The sequence below is a fragment of the Cetorhinus maximus genome, unplaced genomic scaffold (genome assembly GCF_964194155.1).
Source record: "Cetorhinus maximus unplaced genomic scaffold, sCetMax3.hap1.1 HAP1_SCAFFOLD_1345, whole genome shotgun sequence".
Classification (NCBI taxonomy): Eukaryota; Metazoa; Chordata; class Chondrichthyes; order Lamniformes; family Cetorhinidae; genus Cetorhinus; species Cetorhinus maximus.
Window position 1 is genome coordinate 73,347 of NW_027597286.1, and position 6,000 is coordinate 79,346.

A 6,000-nucleotide genomic window follows, 5' to 3' on the forward strand; every position below is an offset into this window, starting at 1 on the left:
GCCCAACACAGCCACCTCGAGGGCAACATGCAGAGGGGGTGAGACTCCTGGCGTGTAGGAAGGATCTGACCGGGAGGGCGTTTCTCACCACCAGCCAAGCTACGTCTTGGTGCTTGTTGGAAAGTTCTGGCGATGAGGCATTTTGCCAAATGACTTTCACAGTCTGCTGGGGAACCATCCGACAGGATTCTCCCTTTCTTTTTCCCGCAGGGCCTCTAAGACGATATGTGCCGACCACTGCCTGATGGACTTGTGGTCAAAGGTGTTTCTCTGCATACATTTTTCCACCAGGGACGGGTGGTACGGCACGGTCCAACTACTTGGAGCGTTCCGCGGCAGCGTGGCCAGACCCATCCTTCGCAACACTGAGGACAAGTAGAACCTCAACACATAGTTACACTTGGTGTTTGCGTACCAAGGGTCTACGCATAGCGTGATGCAGCCGCACACAGTTTGAGGGCATGTTGGGAACGTATTCTCCCCCTTTATCCAGAGGCTTGTACATCACGTTCCTGCGGACACGATCCATTTTCGACCTCCAGATAAAGCTAAAGATGGCTCGGGTGATCGCCATCGCGCAAGAGTCTGGAATGGGCCAGACGTGCGCCACGTACAGGAACAGCGAGAGTGCCTCGCACCTGATGACCAGGTTCTTACCCGCAAATGAGAGGGAGCGTCGCTCCCACATGCCCACTTTTCTTTCCACTATTGATACTCGCTCTTTCAAGTTTCTAACACATGCCTCGGTCCCTCTGAACCATATCCCCAGCACCTTCAGGCCGACAGCCCTGACGGTGAAGGGGACAAAGGATCGGTCAGCCCAGTTCCCAAAGAACATGGCCTCGCTCTTCCCACGATTTACCTTGGCTCCCGAGGCCAGTTCGAACTGGTCGCAGATGTGCATCAGTCTGCGCACCGACAGCGGATCCGAGCAGAAGACGGCGACGTCGTCCATGTACAGGGAGGCTTTTACCTGAGTGCCTCCACTGCCTGAGATCGTCACTCCTCTTATGCCCGGATCCTTCCTGATGGACTCGGCAAAGGGTTCTATGCAACACACGAAAAGGACAGGCGAGAGAGGACAGCCCTGCCTGACTCCAGATTTAATCGGAAAGCTATCTGTTTCCCACCCGTTGATTGAGACTGCGCTACTGATGTTAGTGTAGAGCAGTTGGATCCAATTTCGAATTCCCTCCCCAAAGCCCATTTTGGAGAGCACATCCACCATGTAGGTGTGCGATATTCTGTCAAAGGCCTTCTCCTGATCCAAGCTGATGAGGCAGGTATCCACACCCCTGTCCTGTACATAGGCAATCGTATCCCTGAGCAGCGCCAGGCTGTCAGAGATCTTCCTGCCTGGCACAGAGCAGGTCTGGTCAGGGTGAATCACCAATTCCAGAGCGGATTTGACCCGGTTGGCGATGACCTTGGACAGAATCTTATAGTCCACATTCAACAGTGAAATGGGTCGCCAATTTCTAATTTCCTCCCTTCCCCCCTTGTGCTTGTAGATGAGGGTGATGATGCCTTTCCTCATGGATTCTGACATACTGCAGGCCAGGAGCATACTCTCGTACACTCCTAGCAGGTCTGGGCCGATCAAGTCCCACAGAGCCGAATACAACTCCGCCGGCAAGCCGTCGCTTCCGGGAGTTTTACTCTTCTCCAAGGACTCGAGGGCCTTGGTCAGTTCATCAGGAGTTAGCGGTTTGTCCAGGCTCTCCCGCGTACTGTCGTCTAAGACCTCCGTGGTAGAGGACAGGAAGGACTGGGAGGCCGTGCTGTCCGTGGGCTTCACGTCATACAATCCGGCATAAAAGGATTTGCTGATCCTCAGAATGTCGGACCGTGATGACTTTACTGAGCCGTCTTCTTCCTTCAGGCTGCTGATCACAGAGCGCTCTCTGTGTACCTTTTGGAAGAAGAAACGTGAGCACGTCTCATCCTGCTCCACGGAGCGGACTCTGCAACGGAAGATGATCTTGGAGGCCTCCGAGGCAAAGAGCGAGGCTTGCTGGCTCTTCACCTCTTGGAGTTCCTCCTTGACACTGACCCCCATCGACTGCAGCCGGAGCAGATTCTGCATCTTTTTCTGGAGTCGGGACATTTCCCTCTGTTCCTTTCTAGCTTTCTGGGTGTCTTTGAGGATGAAAAACCTCTTGATGTTTCCCTTGATCGCTTCCCACCAGTGTGTCAGGGACTCAAAGAGGGGTTTCACGGTTCTCCAACCTTTGTAATCCCTCTTGAGTTCCTTAATGTTCTCTGGGGTCAGCAGTTGCACGTGTAGCTTCCATGCCGCACTGCCCACCCTCAGGTCTTCCTCTAAGTGGCACTCAGCCAGTAGGAGGCAGTGGTCAGAGAAGAACACTGGCTTAACGTTGGTGGATCTGACTGCGAGTGCTCGGGACACAAACAGGAAGTCTATCCTGGAACGAATGGACCCGTCTGGCCGCGACCAGGTGTATCTACGCTGCGCTCCGTCTGCAGGGTTGCTGAAGACGTCGTGCAGCTTGGCATCCTTAACTGTTTCCATCAGGGATCTGGACGTAGCGTCCAATCTGCTGCCGGCCCTGCCGGCGAGTGTTGGGTGAGAGTGCGTGTTTTTTGTGTGTAGCTGCTGCGGGTGAGTGAGTGAGAGAGAGAGAGAGAGAGAGAGAGAAAGAAAGAAAGTTGGATTTTGGAACATGTACATGTTGAGAAGTAAAGAAAGCAGATGTTTGTAAGAAAACTATTTTTAGCATTGAAAATCCCCTGGAAAGGGGAGGGTGCACCGTTCCCAGAGATACTGCAATACCGGGTCGATGCGTGGAGTGGACGGAGCAAGCCCCTATTCCATCTCCCTGCTCCAAAAATCAATTTAATATATGGTCCCCAGATAAGGGACGTATCAGATATTAAACTGATAAGAACAGATTATTTTTTTTTTTTTGTAAAAATATACTTTATTCATAAAATATCTTCAATCACATTCAAAACCATTTCAAAAACAACATTACAAGGGTACAATCCAGGTTAAACTTTTACAAAATGTATCACCAGGTGCATCAGTACAAACAATATTACAATCATTTACAGCCTTTCATTTTGATCTGTACAGCCCGAGGGGCTCTAAACAGTTCCCAGTCTCTCGGTGCGCTGTGGTAGAAAGGTCTTAGACAGCGACCCTTCCCCATTGCGCCTTTGCGGCAGCTGCCCCAAGCTTTAGTGCGTCCCTCAGCACGTAGTCCTGGACTTTGGATTGTGCCAGTCCGCAACAATCGGTCGGGGACAACTCTTTGTGCTGGAAGACCAACAAGTTTCGGGCAGACCAAAGCGCCTCTTTCACTGAGTTGATGATCCTCCAGCTGCAGTCGATGTTTGTCTCGGTGTGTGTCCCTGGGAACAGCCCGTAGAGCACAGAGTCCTGTGTCACAGAACTGCTCGGGATGAACCTCGACAGCAACCACTGCATCTCTCTCCAGACTTTCTTTGCAAAGGCACAATCCACAAGGAGGTGAACAACGGTCTCTTCCCCACCACAGCCACCTCGAGGGCAACGTGCAGAGGGGGTGAGCTTCCTGGCGTGTAGGAAGGATCTGACGGGGAGGGCCTTTCTCACCACCAGCCAAGCTACGTCTTGGTGCTTGTTGGAAAGTTCTGGCGATGAGGCATTCTGCCAAATGACTTTGACAGTCTGCTCGGGGAACCATCCCACAGGGTCCACTCTCTCCTTATCCCTCAGGGCCTCTAGGACGTTACGTGCTGACCACTGCCTGATGGACTTGTGGTCAAAGGTGTTTTTCTGCATCAATTTTTCCACCAGGGACAGGTGGTACGGCACGGTCCAACTACTTGGAGCGTTCCGCGGCAGCGTGGCCAGACCCATCCTTCGCAACACCGGGGACAGGTAGAACCTCAGCACGTAGTGACACTTGGTGTTTGCGTACTGAGGGTCTACGCACCGCTTGATGCAGCCGCACACAAAGGTGGCCATCAGTATGAGGGCGATGTTGGGCACGTTTTTTCCCCCTTTATCTAGAGGCTTGTACATCGCGTCCCTGCGGACACGATCCATTTTCGACCTCCAGATAAAGCGGAAGATGGCTCGAGTGATCGCCGTCGCGCAGGAGTCTGGAATGGGCCAGACCTGCGCCACGTACAGCAACAGCGAGAGTACCTCACACCTGATGACCAGGTTCTTACCCGCAATGGAGAGGGAGCGTCGCTCCCACATGCCCAGTTTCCTCTTCACCATAGCCACTCGCTCCTTCCAGTTTCTAACGCATGCCCCGGTCCCTCCGAACCATATCCCCAGCACCTTCAGGCCGTCAGCCCTGACAGTGAAGGGGACAAAGGATCGGTCAGCCCAGTTCCCAAAGAACATGGCCTCGCTCTTCCCACGATTTACCTTGGCTCCCGAGGCCAGTTCGAACTGGTCGCAGATGTGCATCAGTCTGCGCACCGACAGCGGATCCGAGCAGAAGACGGCGACGTCGTCCATGTACAGGGAGGCTTTTACCTGAGTGCCTCCACTGCCTGGGATCGTCACTCCTCTTATGCCCGGATCCTTCCTGATGGACTCGGCAAAGGGTTCTATGCAGCACACGAAAAGGACAGGCGAGAGAGGACAGCCCTGCCTGACTCCAGATTTAATCGGAAAGCTATCTGTTTCCCACCCGTTGATTGAGACTGCGCTACTGATGTTAGTGTAGAGCAGTTGGATCCAATTTCGAATTCCCTCCCCAAAGCCCATTTTGGAGAGCACATCCCCCATGTAGGTGTGCGATATTCTGTCAAAGGCCTTCTCCTGATCCAAGCTGATGAGGCAGGTATCCACACCCCTGTCCTGTACATAGGCAATCGTATCCCTGAGCAGCGCCAGGCTGTCAGAGATCTTCCTGCCTGGCACAGAGCAGGTCTGGTCAGGGTGAATCACCAATTCCAGAGCGGATTTGACCCGGTTGGCGATGACCTTGGACAGAATCTTATAGTCCACATTCAACAGTGAAATGGGTCGCCAATTTCTAATTTCCTCCCTTTCCCCCTTCTGCTTGTAGATGAGGGTGATGATGCCTTTCCTCATGGATTCTGACATGCTGCCGGCCAGGAGCATACTCTCGTACACTTCTAGCAGGTCTGGGCCGATCAAGTCCCACAGAGCCGAATACAACTCCGCCGGCAGGCCGTCGCTTCCGGGGGTTTTACTCTTCTCGAAGGACTCGAGGGCCTTAGTCAGTTCGTCAGGAGTTAGCGGTTTGTCTAGGCTCTCCCGCGTACTGTGGTCTAAGACCTCCGTGATAGAGGACAGGAAGGACTGGGAGGCCGTGCTGTCCGTGGGCTTCACGTCATACAGTCCGGCATAAAAGGATTTGCTGATCCTCAGAATGTCGGACCGTGATGACTTTACTGAGCCGTCTTCTTCCTTCAGGCTGCTGATCACAGAGCGCTCTCTGTGTACCTTTTGGAAGAAGAAACGTGAGCACGTCTCATCCTGCTCCACAGAGCGGACTCTGGAACGGAAGATGATCTTGGAGGCCTCCGAGGCAAAGTGCGAGGCCTGCTGGCCCTTCACCTCTTGGAGCTCCTCCTTGACATCGACCCCCATCGACTGCAGCCGGAGCAGATTCTGCATCTTTTCCTGGAGTCGGGACATTTCCCTCTGTTCCTTTCTAGCTTTCTGGGTGCCTTTGCAGATGAAAAACCTCTTGATGCTTCCCTTGATCACTTCCCACCAGTGTGTCAGGGACTCAAAGAGGGGTTTCACGGTTCTCCAACCTTTGTAATCCCTCTTGAGCTCCTCAATGTTCTCTGGGGTCAGCAGTTGCACATTTAGCTTCCATGCCCCCCTGCCCACCCTCAGGTCTTCCTCCAAGTGGCAGTCCGCCAGTAGGAGGCAGTGGTCAGAGAAGAACACCGGCTTGACCTCGGTGGATCTGACTGTGAATGCACGGGACACAAACAGGAAGTCTATCCTGGAACGAATGGACCCGTCTGGCCGCGACCAGGTGTATCTACGCTGCG

General features: G+C 53.4%; 1 pseudogene; it reads right to left on the minus strand.

The window, feature by feature from the left end:
- Positions 1-2,760: 2,760 nt before the first annotated feature.
- On the minus strand, positions 2,761-2,939 carry LOC144676082 (U2 spliceosomal RNA; annotated as a pseudogene).
- Positions 2,940-6,000: the final 3,061 nt, after the last annotated feature.